The sequence below is a fragment of the Lissotriton vulgaris genome, chromosome 4_1 (assembly GCF_964263255.1).
Source record: "Lissotriton vulgaris chromosome 4_1, aLisVul1.2, whole genome shotgun sequence".
Classification (NCBI taxonomy): domain Eukaryota; kingdom Metazoa; phylum Chordata; class Amphibia; order Caudata; family Salamandridae; genus Lissotriton; species Lissotriton vulgaris.
Window position 1 is genome coordinate 315,059,131 of NC_141691.1, and position 15,694 is coordinate 315,074,824.

Consider the following 15,694-nt stretch of genomic DNA (forward strand, 5'->3'; position numbering starts at 1 on the left):
GAGGAGGCGGAAGGTGATTCTCTTGTTGACGGGGAGCCAGTGAACGTCTCTCAGATGTCCGGTGATGTGGCTGGTTCGTTGGATGTCGAGGATGAGTCTGGCTGAGGCGTTCTGGATCCGCTGGAGTCTCTTCTGGAGCTTGGCGGTGGTACCGGCGTAGAGGGCGTTGCCGTAGTCCAGTCGGCTGGTGACGAGGGCCTGGGTGACGGTCTTCCTGGTCTCGGTGGGGATCCACCGGAAAATCTTCCGTAGCATGCGTAGGATGTTGAAGCACGCCGAAGAGACGATGTTGACTTGTCTGGTCATGGAGAGGGAGGAGTCCAGGATGAAGCCCAGGTTGCGTGCATGGTCTGTCGGTTTGGGTGCGGTGCCCAGGGTGGGAGGCCACCAGGAGTCGTCCCAGGCGGAGGGGGAAGAGCCCAGGATGAGGACCTCCGTCTTGTCCGAGTTCAGCTTCAGGCGGCTGGTCGTCATCCACTCGGCTACCTCTCTCATCCCCTCGTGCAGGTTGGCTCTGGCGGAGGCGGGGTCGTTGGTCAGGGAGAGGATCAGCTGGGTGTCGTCGGCGTAGGAGATTATGCTGAGGTTGTGTTTGCGTACGATGGCCGTGAGGGGGCTCATGTAGACGTTGAAGAGAGTGGGGCTCAGAGATGATCCTTGAGGGACGCCGCAGATGACTTCGGAGGCCTCTGACTTGTACGGTGGTAGGCGGACTCTCTGTGTTCTTCCGTCGAGGAAGGAGATGATCCATTCCAGCGCCTTGTCCTGGATTCCGATGTTGCTGAGGCGCTGTACTAGGGTGCGGTGGCAGACCGTGTCGAAGGCCCCGGAGAGGTCTAGGAGGATGAGGGCTGCTGTTTCTCCATTGTCCATCAGGGCTCGGATGTCATCGGTGGCGGCGATGAGAGCGGTCTCGGTGCTGTGATTGGCTCGGAAGCCGGACTGTGAGGGGTCGAGGGATCCGTTCGTCTCGAGGAAGGCGGCCATCTGCTTGTTGACGGTCTTCTCGATGACTTTGGCTGGAAACGGGAGGAGCGAGATGGGGCGGTAGTTCTTGAGTTTGGTGGGGTCCGCTGTTGGTTTCTTGAGTAGGGCGCTGAGTTCGGCGTGTTTCCAGCTCTCAGGGAAGGTGGCGGTGTCGAAGGATGTGTTGATGATGTCTCGCAGGTGGGGTGCGATGACAGCGTCGGCCTTGTTGAAGACGTGGTGAGGGCAGGGGTCGGTCGGTGATCCGGAGTGGATGGAGTTCATCGTGCGGATGGTGTCTTCGGTGCTGATCGGGGTCCAGGCGTGGAGGGTGGTGGTGGGTTCAAACAGCTCAAACGTTACTAAAAACGCAGAAACACGTGTTGTCGTGCAGTGAAAGACTCTTTGCAAAAGTTGACTGGTCACTTTTCTGTTGCTTATTGCTATATTTGGGTGTGTATATACTGGTCCAGTTGAAGGCAGGAAGCCGAAACGCGTAGACCGTCCATTTGATGCACTTTCCTTTGCACATGGTGTGTAAATAAATCGTGGAGAAAATCAAACTGTTGCTGTGCCGTGTCTTTATCTACGAACTCGTAGGAGAAGGAAGCTAAGGTGATATATATATATATATATATATATATATATATATATATATATGTATGTATATATATATATATATATATATATATATATATATATATAGATAGATAGATAGATAGATAGATAGATAGATAGATAGATAGATAGATAGATAGATAGATAGATAGATAGATAGATAGATAGATAGATAGATAGCTAGATATAGATATATAAAATCATACAAAGTGAAAGCGCGACAACAAGCACTCCAACCAGCCTTTCAGTAAATCAAGGATTTATTCCTCAGGCAGCAAAAGGGTAGATGCTGCTTTTGTTACGGGAGGCCGATATTGCAACTCTGCTGCAAAACCAGCCCCCAGGAACAAAACCGCCCTTACAGCTTAAAAAACGGCCCACACCCTTCCAACCCACCAGGAAAACGCCAGGTGTCCGGCCCTGGTCGGTGCTCAAAGATTCCTCAGAATCCAATTTCTGGAGTTGCCCAATGTCATTCTTGCTGAATTCCAAGGCTTAATCATCTTGATTCCACCTCATGCCTCTTTCATCCACCAGCATACGTTCCTTGGCCTTTATCTCATTCGTGCAGGTTCTTTTTCTTCCCTGTTTTCTCTCTTTTCCATTGTTTTTCTCTACTTCCTCATTTGACCTTTTTGCCTTTTTTCTCTCTCTTGCTCTGGTTCCAACACTGTCATGGAAAAATAAGTACCAGTCCTGTCCCCAAAGATGAGTGCTGTTGGGCTCCACGTGCAACCAATGGCTGAAAGTAAGTCTGTTCTGTAAGAACGTGGTGTGAATTGTAGGAACTTTGTTGAACTGTGCATCCCTGGCCTGTCTTGATGTAAGATTACATTACATCCCATTGTAACATATGTCGTCCTCAGAAGCAGAGTGTGATCTATATCTGTGGTCAGAAAGTCTGACCTTATGATGTAATGCTCAGAGGGGGTGTTCAAAATATAATACAGGGAATGAGCAACAGAGCTAAAAAAAGGAGTTTCAGGACTGAGACATGAGAATTGGTGATGACGAGGGGATCAAGTGTTCAAATATAGAATCCTAAATTATGAAGGAATCCAGTCCTGAGAAAGGCCCTCCTGTGATCCAGTCCTTTGCGAGGCAGAAGGGTCAACTAAAGATGCCGCAGATCCAGTTTTGAAGATGGCGATGCAGTCCTGATATTGGAGATTATGTAGGCATATCTGAGATTCAATCTTGTGGGTGAAGATCCAGTGCTAATATCTGAGATGCAGTCCTAGTGAAGGAGATCCAATTTGGGGGATCAGAATCCAGTTCTGAGGATGGAGATTCGGCTATGTGAAGGGAGATGCTGTTGGAAGGAAGAAGCTTCAGTTACAGAGCTCAGGATACCGAGCTGAAATGTGAGACTCACTCAAAATGAAAGAGTTCTGAGTACGGTGATCCCGTTTTTATTGCAGATTTATGTACCGCGAACTCGGCCCGAAGGTATTGGAGCGCTTTACATGAGCACCAGTTACGTTACCCACGGACACATTCTTTTCTTGGTAGGAGTGGAGAGATTAAGTTTTGCTCAGAATCTCAGGATGCTGAGCGTCATTGCTGAGACTTCAACCCCGTTCCCCAACTCCAAAGTTGGCAGCTATAGCCGTCAGGCTACAGTCTCTCCGTTTGGCGGATGGTGTCCAAATTGGAGGATTTAGATCTAGTTCTGTTGGTGAAGATTCAGTCCTGAGAACGAAATCATGGGTTTTGCAAGGGATCCAGTTCCGAGATGGGTAACACTGGTTGGTTTAGGCATGGACAAACAACTGTTCCATGCTCACACAATGCCAACTTGCCTTGGAGGCAAATAGGGCTCTTTTCCTCATGATGCCTTTTTTTGACTCTCTTGGGTAGCCTGGTTCCCAATGAACCCACATTCGATATCTCTCTATACCGCTGTAATGATTATTGCTACATTTATCACCATTGTTGACATTACCTCTACTCGCAAATAGAGCTGACTTGGAAACCACCTCAATTCTTCTAAAAGTTATTTCTCCTTTAATCGTCTAATAAAAATCTTCAGTATATTTATCTGGTCCTACCCCAGAATGGCATGGTGAGCAAAAAACACGATGGATTAAGGCCCAGATCGCTGTACTGGGGTGAATGTATGATATTGTTCTGCCTTCTGTCCATCAATTGTTCTTTTTTTGCATTTTATACCCAGAACCTGCACTACCAATGGCTCACAGAACCTACCCTACAAATACACCTCAGACCCTGCCCTACAAATCCACTCCAGAGTCTTCCCCTACCAATTCACTTCAGAAACGACCCTACAAATCGCCTCAAAACCTGTCCTAAAACTTCACTTCATAAGATGCCCTACTAATGCACTCCAGTACACGTCGAACCAACTCACACCTGAACCTCCCCTACACATCTACCCGAGAGCCTCTGCTACCCATTCACTGCAGAACCTGCCCTGTGCATTCACAATGGGGTCTGCGCTACCAAGTGGCCCAGAGTCTGCCCTTACTATTCACCTCCGAACCTGTCCTACACAGTCATACCTGCTCACTGAAGTCTTCCCTGCCATGCCACCCCACAGCCGGCCTTACTGGCGCCCCTCAAGACACTCATAATCAAAAACCGGTCAGTCCTGCCTTACGAACTCTCATTCTCCTGTAATCTCACCTTCTCCACAGCCTGGTCCACCAACTGCGACAGAGCCTGGATACCGCTGCCCTCCGAGGCCCCCCCAGCCCCCTTCCGGTTAGCAACGCGCCTCGGCTGCTGCGGCTCCACTCCAAACTCACCATACAGTCGCCCCTTAGAGCCCACCGCCCCAGCGCCCACAAACCAGTCCGACAACTCCGCTCAACGCCTTTCCTGTTAACCTCCCTCATAGCTCACCCTGCCAAAACCACCCTCACCCGTCCTACAACTCCGCTCACAGCATGCCCCTGCCCCAGCACCACCAACTCCATCGCAGCCGGCCCTACCGACGAGACGGGCGCACATTCTGTCCCACAGGCCCCCTCCGAGGCTGCCATACCCGCACTCCATAACGCACCCTACAGCTGCCTTCAGAACCTTCACACCAAATCAAATACTAACCCCCTCGGGGTCTGTTTTGAGCTTCCTCGCATCTCCCCCCGCCAGTCAGCGGCGGAGCAAGTGCCACGGCCCCTAAAGCATGATGATAAAATAACCCCTTAACCGCTGGTTATCTAGTACAATTTGGTAATAAATAGGGTTCAGTGAGCACCTCAACCCTCTGGTGCCACTGCACCTGCTGCACCGTTGATAACTATATCCCAGCCGTCCAATGCACGCGATGTGCCCCAGGAATCATAGCCGTTTATAAATGAGACAGTATTCCCTCCGGTGACAGGACAGAGCTCAGTTCTTAGAGACACCCCGTCGGCCTGTCCCTCGGTCCACGAATGGACACTTCAGTCTCCAGCCTTACCCCGGCGTGCGCCTTCCTCTCGAGTCACAGGGAGCGCAGTCAGTCCAGGGCGCACAACAGCATCCTGCGGGGCTCCGCTCCTGGGGTCCGGGACTCAGACAAGCCGCAGCCGGCGACGGGTGCCTCTGTGCTGGATGAAGGCTCTCTCTCTGTCCGCTGAGGGATGTCTAGGCTCCGAGAGCGCCTGAGTGCCTGACCTGCGCCCGCCTCCCCCGGGCGCTTTTACCCGAAGGGGCTGAGGTGTAGGACGTCCCCGCCCAGGAGGCCGGAATGCCAGCTATGCTCTCAAACAGGTAGGCCAGGTTAGAGGTTTCACCGGCGAGGATGGGTGCAAGGCGCTCTGTAATGAGGGAGCGACGCTCGCATTCCCAAAAGCTTTTTGTAAACAAATTAGCGCTCAATACGTTTCACACTAACAGGCACATATTTCCTTCAGCGTCCCCAGCGATCCTTGTGTTTTCCCATAATTAGTTACACAGACTGTGCAACGTTCAACGGCAACGTTTCCCCTGCGCTGTAATTACCAGCATGAGTTACACACATTTCAGGCACCCGCAGTAGCGCTTAGAAGCGTTTGGTTTTCAGCCCCCAAACTCTTGCTTTACTCAGCCGACTGTCCAAATGCACGCCATCCTACAAATCATATGTTAGAATTGGGGTCTGGGGCGTGGCTTGGACGGCAATGTGGATGGTCGTCTGAGTCCACTCGCTCCGCACTCCTGAGGCTAACTACGGCGATAACTACCCACCAAATACGTCTGATCTTACATCAGAACCAAGAATAAAGCATGGGAAGAGCGAGGCTACATGATGAGCCGAGAAGCGTGTGAGGGAAGCTGCGCTAAAACGGAGTTTTTACACCGCGAAGCCCCAAGGACCCAGAAACAAAATGGAGGACAAAATGGCGCCCAGAGGGTAGGAAAGAGAGAACTTCCTACAGGCACCAAAATGAGCGATCACAACGAAGAGGAGAAGAGGTGAGCTAAGCGCCTACAGCTAATCCACCCTCCCTGCCCCCCGGCACATGCCCAGCCTAGCTGAGGCTCTCAAGCACGTCTGTCAGCCAAACGCGATAGCGAGGTAGGTGGCGAGAGGCGACGAGAAAACAAAGGTGCATTGAAGGCGGGCAAAGCTCAGAGCGGACCTCCAGAAGGCTTGAAGAGGGATTTTAAAAGCAGCGGGGGGCTCCCAGCGTGTACCGATCACCGCTAGGAAGATCAACGAAAGCGAAACCAGCCTCACGCATGGGCGCCGCCATCACCGGAAACCATGAAATCGGTCAATAACAACCGACAGGAAACGGAAGAGTAACAAGCGAAAAGGCGAGCGCTGAGGTAAACATCCAATGCTGGTTTAATCTCGGCAGCCGGGCGCTTAGCGAACAAGGGGAAAAGTAAACAGTGAATTTCCAAGTGGTGAAAGGCGAAAGTAGAACAGAGAGGAGGCTGACACCGCTGCATGCATACGCCGGGAAAGTCACTCCGGGCCAACCGGTGAGGTCATACACCCCTAACGAGCCACAATCAAAGCCACTGCCGCCCAACTTTTGAAGGAGGCGATCAGGGGCCAGAGCAATACCCAGCGCTGGGGAACGTGTGGGGGCGCGACTAATACCCTCAAGGCGAGAGGCGAACGTGGAACCCTGAAGGAGGAGACACCAGGGCACAAACCCGCCTGTTCTAGTTTTGCCTGCCAAGTGGAGCCAACGAAGCCAACAGAGCCAACGGCCAAGCGAGCCAGGGCCATAACCGCTACCACCCTCAACCAGCCACTCATAAAAAGCAGCCGGGCCAGGCTGAGAACGAGAAAAAGCACACGCTGGCAGGGGCAAAAGCCAAGACAAGAACGAGACACATTAGAGAACCAAGTCGGTACAGAACCCACACAATTGCCCCGACCTCAAAAGTAATCCCAGCCAGCAATTTAACATCAGCTCAAAAAGAGGGGCGCCTGGGCAGCATCCTGTTGAGAAGAGGCATCGGCACAATGGCAAACAACGAAGGCAAAGCAGCAGGGGACCTAAAAAAGGTAAAGAAGGACATCCCTGACTCCCCGCTGAAGACAAAAAGCGAAACGGCCACCCTAGAGACCATCCTCAGGAAGATCAATGAAGGTAACGCAGTAGCGAAGGAAACAAAACTTAAGATAGACAACATGCAGCTAGAATTAGCGGCAATAAGAGCCGACCTGCACAGCACCAACACCTAATGGAAGCCGCAGAGGGCCGCATAAGCTCTGTGGAGGACGCAACAGGAGACAACACCAAGGCAATAGCAGAATGTCAGAAAGCCACTAAAGCCATACAAAGACAGTTAGTGGAACAGGACGACAGGGCCAGAAGAGGCAACGTGAGGATCCTAGAGGTGCCGGAAGGAATAGAGGATAAAGCAGGCTCATGCGCAGCCATGCTCGAGGACATGATTCCAAAGCTCACCGGCATCAATTTTGACAGGCGTTTCGAAGTACAAAAAGCATATCGAGTGCCGGCAGGGAAACCAGTGCCGGGGAAGGGACCCAGACCAATAATATGCAATCCGCTTCAAACGAGCCATACCGATGCCATTTTCGCCTTTGCTAGGAAGAATCAGAACCTCACATGGGCGAGCAGCAAGATTGTGTTGACCCAAGACTACTCCAAACCAACGGTTGAAACCAGGAAAGGCTTCTTAGCCCTAAGAGATACCCTATGCAAAAGAAGCATTAGCTTCAGTTTTGTCGGCCCAGCTCGCTTCAAGATCACAGACAAATGGAGAAAAATGGTATTTGAAAACCCGGAAGACCTGAGACGCTACATGCAAGGACAGCCGACAGAGGAGATGGAAACAAAAAGCCCAGGAGCAGCCAAAAGATGCGCCTCACCAGACGAGGCCGCGCACTCGGAATGAAAAACTCGAGCTACACGACTACACGGGAAACACCAAGCAAGCAGGAAGGACTGTGTTTCTCCTTTTGTCGCAAAGAGAACTTGGGCGATCTACAGCTAAGTTTACATGTTTTGAACAATCTACCTCAGTACTGAGAAAGACTCTACAAGAACGAAAAACACCAAGCTAGCAAGAAGGACTGTGTTTTTCTTTTTTCTGCACTCAGCCATCGATAATCACGAACTCTACCTCAGGGACGATGCGGAGCAAAGGAACTTTGTCTTCGCACACCCACTCAGCAAGTAATGGGGGCAGGGGGGTGGGAGGGGAGGCAGGAGCAGGGGAGGGAGGGGGGCGCGAGGAGCACATACATGGGGTTACTCTTTTTCTCTTTTTCTATTACTCTATCTTTAACTTTTACACACTTTCTCCTAGGAGCAGCAAGCGCAGGGATAAGCACAGCCACTCACATGTAAGCGAAGAACAAGGGGGAGGCCAGCACAGGGAATCACAGAGATCGAGACCACATAGATCGCCAGATGCACATCACCACAAATGACACACAACAACCAAACCAACCTCGCAACTGATATCAAGATAGTATCCCTAAACGTCAAAGGTCTCAATAGCCCGGTGAAAAGAAGGAGAGTCCTAGAACACCTGAGGAAGCTTAATAGTGACATCTATGTACTGCAAGAGACAAGACTAGAAGCCGAAGACATAGGGCACCTCAAGGCTAGCTGGATAGGCGAAGCAACAGGGTCACCAGCACAGAACAAAAAAAACGGGGTGGTGACACTAACTAGCAAGAAATCCAAGCTAACACTGGTGAACACACAGGCAGACACCGAGGGTAGAATTCTAGTGACCAGCCTAAGGAGAGCCGAGGAAGCTATACATGTGGCCAACATTTACGGTCCTAATACTGATGACAGGTCTTTCTGGGACAAGGTAGGAGCACAACTACACACACTACCACTAGGCGAGCTTCTAGTGGTTGCAGGAGATATGAACCAGGTCCTGGACCCAGCCATTGACAAACACCCGCACAGACCGAGCCATATATCACATAAGGGCAACATCCTGAAAAACCTGTGCTCCAAACTTAGCCTCAAAGACCCGTGGCGACTCCAAAACCCAGACACCAGAGAATACACATTTTACTCAAACCCACACAACTCCTACAGCAGAATAGACCACATCCTCATATCAGACACACACACCCACCTCATAGACCACACGGAGATTGGCTCACACTTGAGAGAGGACTACTGAAAGGGATGAACCCCATCGCCCTGCTTACCGCCACTAGACACCCAGCAATCAAAGACAATCCCATCCTAAGGAACACCAAGACGGCACTCCTAAGTGTTGACAAGCTAATGGGGACAAGCATAAAGAAAAATCAGTTTGAGTCCAAATGGCACAACCCTAGAATAAAATACAGGGACAAGACTTTGAGCATGCACTCATGGTACAAGCACAGCATTTCCACAGCGAGCAATCTACAGAAGCAGGGCACAAACTTAACCTTCGACACACTCAAAGAAGAACACAATCTAGATAGCATAGAATTGTACAACTTCCTGAAGATTAAGGTAGCAATAAGGAAAGCAGGCCTGAACGGACTAATACCATCACTACTACAATACGCCACTAACCTTAATAAACTTGGGCACCAAGTCGCACACCTCTACAAGGCCCTATGCCCAAAATCCACCAAACTCAACGATAAAGTCACGACCTATTGGGGTACACTAGTGGGTAGGGTGCTAAGTGAGGAGGAGAGGGCTGAGTTATGGAGATCCATAGGAAAAAGGTTACGGCAACTCTAAACCAGACTAAATTCTGGCTCATACATAAGGCATACTGGACCCCCGCCCGCCTAGCCTCCGTGGGAATCCGCGACAGTGATTCCTGCTGGAACTGCAACAAACAAAGGGGGGACCTCGCACACCTACTCTTTCATTGCACCAAGCTTAAAAAGTTCTGGAACATAATCGAAACACTAATAAGCGACATCACAGGGGATGCCATGCAACTAGACTTCCACAGCCTGGCACTGGGGTTCACGTCTCCCTCAATCACAACCAAAGAAGACAGGGACCTCATTGACCTACTGTTGACAGTGGCAGTCAAAACAGTTCTGAACAATTGGAAAGACACAGGGAAAGCCACGCCCAGAGCATGGCTCAACTGGGTCACATTACTAAGAGGGGCAGACCCCATAACAGCGACACACTCACCAAAAACACACAGGGAGTCAAATATGTGGGAGTCCCTAGACAACTACATATCATCGCACAAACCCCCATAGGCAGTATAGCCAGACACCCAAGCCGATAGGTGCCAAATACCCAGCCACTTGATAGTGCAAACACTGGAAACCTGTGCCGCTCCTTTTCTCTCTCTATCTTTCCTGTCCACGGTCGGGGAGAGGGTTTAAGAGAAACAATCGATTCAAGACAAGGGGAAGGAGGACCCAAGCGACAAGGCCGAGCTCGATCGACTCGCGGCCGGACTAACACCAATAAGACTGGAAAGCTGGAAGCGAAGTGGACCCCACCCGCGCGTTTTTTTTTCTTTCCTTTTCTCTCTCCTTTTTTTTCCACCCCCCTCATTTTCTTGTTTTTCTTCTCTTCTTCCCATGTATATGTTGTGCTCCATGTAAATATATCCTTTTTTTCAATAAAAAATTACAGAAATAAAAAATAAAAAAGAATTGGGGGTCTCCAGATGGCAGTGGTGTACACCCTATCCAGTAGGGACCTTTCCTTCTTGTCAGGATGAGTAAAGTACACACTTAACTTAGTGCCGATATCAGCAACCCCCCGCCCCTTAGCAGTAATAGTTATGCTGCACAAAATAAACAGTCCACACAAAATATTGTTCTGAGACCACCACGATGATGACGAGCCTGGCCAGCAGGGAACAAAGAGGGTTCCCTGCTGGTGGGTGGGGGGCAGGTATAAGTATCTGTCCCTCAGCCCACTGCGCCCTGGAAATGATGCCACAGAGCTGCCAGGCATAGAAGGGACTACCATAGGGCCCGGACCCCAGAGCCTGCTCCCCTGCCCCGCCTGCCAAGTCAGATGACACAACCCACAATCAAATTCATACGGAGGTGATGATCTTTGGGAAGCGGACGGACCTATGGGGAGATACTTGGTGGCCCTCTGAGCTGGGGCCGACCCCCACTCCGGTTGCGGAGATCAAAAATCTTGGTGTTTGGCTGGACCCTTCCCTCAACTTCGTTGGACACACCAAAAGGACGGCGGCGTGCTGCTTCGGCATCTTGCGCAATCTGCGCCCTGCCCTTAAATATTTTGATGCCGCAACTCGTCAATTGGTGGTGCAAGCAACGGTTTTGGCTCGGCTGGACTATGCCAGCTCCCTTTTCATAGGATTAAACCAGGCCGAGTTAACCCGACTTCAAAGAGTGCAGAACGCTGCGGCCAGAGCAATCGTAGGTCTTCCTAGGTTTTGCTCAGCCGGTCCATCTTTGCGAGCCCTGCATTGGTTACCCGTTAGGCAGCGGATCCACTTTAAAGTTCTGTGCCTTTCCTTCAAGATTCTGAAGGGCCTATCGCCTCCCTTACTGCGCCAACTTTTGTGCCCTTATATCCCGGGCCGCACTTTGCGCTCGCTGGACCAAGAATTAGCGGTAGCCCCTCGGTTCAAACTCAGTCGGGTGGGGGGTCGCTCCTTTAAGGTGCGGGCAGCCGCACTCTGGATCGCTCTCCCGTTGAAACTTCGGACCCTTGGTGACCTGCTTTCCTTCCGCAAGGCCGCTAAAACCCATTTATTTTCTGAGCTCTGTTAAATCCATCACTCCCCCATTTCTCAGTAATATTTTCTGTTCCCCTGTTGTGTTGTGTTCGCTACCTTGTCGGTGCGCCGGGACGCTCCTACGCTGGAGCAGCCGTGCGCAATACAAATAGCACTAACATAACATAACATAACATAACATAACATCAGAGAGAGAGTGGGTGTAAAACGGCCATGTTTAATTTCAGTATACATAAACATCACTAAACAATACATATTCAAATTGATAAAAATTAATAACACATTTTTAATATTGAGATTCAAAGTTTTCTCAATTCTACTAGTTACTTTTCCCCCAGCACTAAGGGGCCCTCTGGCTCGCATCTCCAAATCTGATCACCCCACGCAAGGTGCAACCCACCTGCGCCCTTGAGTGATGGGCCCCTGTCCTCTAGTCCTTGTCTGCCATATCCGGGGCCCACCATTCGACCACCAGGCTGCCCAGGATCCCAGGAGGCTCGTAACCTGGTGCCCTTGCCTCCCCAGCCGGTGGCATCATTCTCCCTGCGGCGAGCTTACCGTCTCTTCCCTCAGTGCTGGCCTCGGGAGTACGCAAGGAGGACTCATGTTCACTCTGTAAGTCCATGTAAATGTTTTAAGGTCTCTTTACCACCACAAGGGTGACCAGGGCCTCCAGGTCCATCACCCTCCCCACTGTCTAATAAGTTCTGCACAAAAGACTATATTCCTCTGATCCATATGTCTGTGCCAAAGTCGGACAGATGCACACCATCCTGATGAAACATCACATCTCCTGTGATCATCTGGTGTGGGATATAACACAAGCGGCCCTTCACTGAGCACAACTTGGTCAACTCACCATTGAGCCGTCTGACTTGCACATTCAAGGCTCTTGATCGTACTACGGAACCCCATGACCGGCGTGGAATCATGCAAGACCAGGCTATCTGGGCCCGGGGAAAGGCCCGACCGAGCCACGCAAACTCTGTCAGCAGGGCTTCCTTGACCGCAAGGCGTCCTCCATCAACCATGTCGTTGCCGCCCAAGTGAATGATGATTGAATCCAGGGACTTCTGTCCCTCATGCGTTCTAGTCTCCTCCACAAGCCGCCGCAGGTGCTGAATCCGGATGCCCCCGCCGCCCCGCCATATGAACTCTGTCCCATTCAAGCCCAGTGGTTTTTTCACTCACCGCTGCTGCAACCGCATTGTGGCGCGCCGCACGAACAAATGCCCCAATACCCACACCACCTTTGCCGGCATACTAATGAACAGGAGAAAAATGGAAAAGTCAGGCATAGTCATGACCAACATGTGAGCATTAGTTCATAGCAATTCAGGCCGGATATACCATCTGTTGGACCCGGCCCTTTTGGCAGGTTCACCCCGAGACTTTTTGTTTTTTCCTAGCCTGTTTCTGGAACCTGGTGGTGTTGATTTTAGGCCTCCGTGCACTTTTTCACTGTGGTACAGTGCAAAGTGCGTGAGCTCTCTGTGTATGTGTGGTGAGTGACCTGCCCTCCCATAGGAATGAATGGGGAATATGTATGCCTATGGTAGTTCTTGATGTGTGGGGAGTGCAGGGTCGATTTTGGTATGTGCGAACTCGTGAGATTGAATGCTGCGTAATGGTATATGCGGCATGATTGTGTCTAGTGTAGAAGTGCCACTTTTAGAAGTCGAGTGGATTTACCGTTTGCAGACCTTCAAGCCTTTTGGCTTAAATGACCGCAGTGAATTTAGTTGTTATTTGTAATTATGTGTATCATTCATGACTTTGTTAACTTTGTTTACATTGCTCCGCTATGTTTCCTCCATTCTCATTCATACCTCTTCTCCCTTTAACATGGCCGCTTCTTTTACCTTCTTTTACCTCCTTCACACTCCCGACACTTAGTCCTTCATCTATCTTTACCATCACGTAAACGCGCCCGTCAGCCACTGCATGTATACCAGCTAATCACTTACAACTCTGTCACCGACCCGTGAATGGATTATCAGGCACGCTATCCGTAGCACCAAGTAAGTTCACAGACCGCTCCGTTTTTACGCGTTATCTCTGTAATTATCTCGCATCTTGCACGCTGTGTTACACGCGCGTTAGAGTCCCACACCACCCTCCCTTCACCTATTAAAGTTGTCACACTGCGCACGTTAATCGAGTATTGTAACAGCGCACAACCCTTCACCTAGCTCACGTTAAAAACCCAACCCCCCCGTTTTTTTATCTTTCACACAGCCACTCACCCGGCCTCATCTTTCTTTCTCTTCAGACTCCGTGATCAAGGGCTTTCCCGCCCGAAATGCATTGGGACTAACTTGTGCATTAATCCAATGAACCAACATTGCAACTAATATGTTGTAAATACCAACATGAACTAAACATCATTAAAACGCTGAAAACTTTGAACCTTTCAAATTTACTTTTTTGCGAATCATTTCTATGAACGCCAGTGGTGTGCCACATGAGGGGATGTATCAGAAGGCCTTCTGTATACACAACACAGTTATTCAAATCTAGGTGCATTGACGGTTTGCACCACCCTCAAGAGCACCCTAATACTAACTTAACGTCGCATTACAATTGACTAATCTCCAAGCTGTGCACCTCCCATCATTTACAATTCCACTTTTAGAAGTTGGCATATTTGTGTAATTTGTGTCTGGTGTGTGATTGGCTGAGGCTGGCTGGTGAGCCTGGCTCCAAGAGTCTGGGAGGGTCTGCCCCGGTGGTGAATGGAGTGTTTAGCATGCTGATGTGAGGGGAGGAGTGAGCCTGGGCCTGCTTGTAGATTGACCGTCTGTTTTGAGGGTCCTGAGTGAGGCTGGGTTTTCCGCACACAATGCTGGCTCCACCCCCTAGGGTGCGCCTGATGTCCCTAGCCTGGTCAGTGAAAGGAATTCCCTATAACCAGTTCTAGCTGGTTCTCATACTGCCTGCACCCTTTAGACAAAGGATTTTGGGTATAAAAAGGGTGCTGTGACACTCTAAAAATTTTCTTGTTTCTGACTTGAATCCTGCCAGGGGCGTGCTGCTGCTCGGGCTCAGGGGAAGGCTTGCCTCCCTGAGCCCTGCCCAGCCCCTGGATACCTGATGGACGCAGGAGACCTTTTCCTGGGGTCCCCTGCTGGTTGCTGGGACCCCTTTGCTATGGGAGTCTTTGCCTTGGGGGCTTGATGGGCTCTGCCCCCTTAGCGCCTGGGAGCGCTTTATTTTTACTTGGTCCTTCTTTTTGCCTGCTAGCGCTTGGGAGCCCTTGACTTGTAGCTTCTAGCACCTGGAAGCGCTTGTATGCTGTCACTAGCGCTTAGGAGCGCTTTATCTTTGCCCATAGCGCTTTATTTGGTTCTAGCGCTGGGGAGCGCTTTGGCCGATGCCCACCCGGCATTTGCCCCGGATTGCGAAGCCTATCGAGTGCCCACCTCGATTTATTGTTTATTCTAAACGAGCCGGTGCCCATCCGGCATTGGCCCGAAGTGCTGCTGGTGCTCGAGGAAGCTGCCGGCCCGGAGAGCGATTGGGAGGCGCTGTCCCGCCTCCCTACCCCAGGGCCGTGCTGCGATTGGCCGCAGCCGCGACCCGGAAGTCAGGCAAGCTGCGGCGGGACAACAGGGCAACCCGGAAGTACTTGGATCCTCTCGTGGGGCTCCCGTGCCCTGTGAGAGCGCCGCCGGTGGCTGAGGGTGCATCGCCATCAAGGGGGAGGACGAGAGCCCACCCCGCCTCCACATGACCCAGCGCGTGGCCCGCTCTGCAATGGAGCAACCGGAGAAGTCTGACCTCGAGGCTCCCAAAGCAAAGGGAGAGCCCCGCAACCGGAGAAGAGAGCTTCCGCCAGGAAGCAGACCAGTGAGCGCGGGGCCGCTTCGGGAGAGGGGAGCAGTTGTGGATTAGTGAGTCCCCAGAGGGGGGACTCCATCGAAGGGGCCAGTATTGTCAGAGGAGCATTGGGGCACATTGCGGGTGCCCGCCCCCTCCTACCCAGTGCCCCTTCTGATTTTCGGGTGCATTGTTGTTTTGAAGCCCACGAGGG

The 15,694-nt window shown here is 51.2% G+C and overlaps 1 protein-coding gene across 1 annotated transcript in view; it reads right to left on the bottom strand.

The window, feature by feature from the left end:
• Positions 1–5,202, bottom strand: part of VGLL1 (vestigial like family member 1) — a 73,225-nt gene extending 68,023 nt beyond the window's left edge. The window contains exon 1 of the mRNA XM_086918647.1: positions 5,009–5,202. The gene's annotated coding sequence lies outside the window, so the exon portion shown is untranslated. The remainder of the gene's footprint in view (positions 1–5,008) is intronic.
• Positions 5,203–15,694: the final 10,492 nt, after the last annotated feature.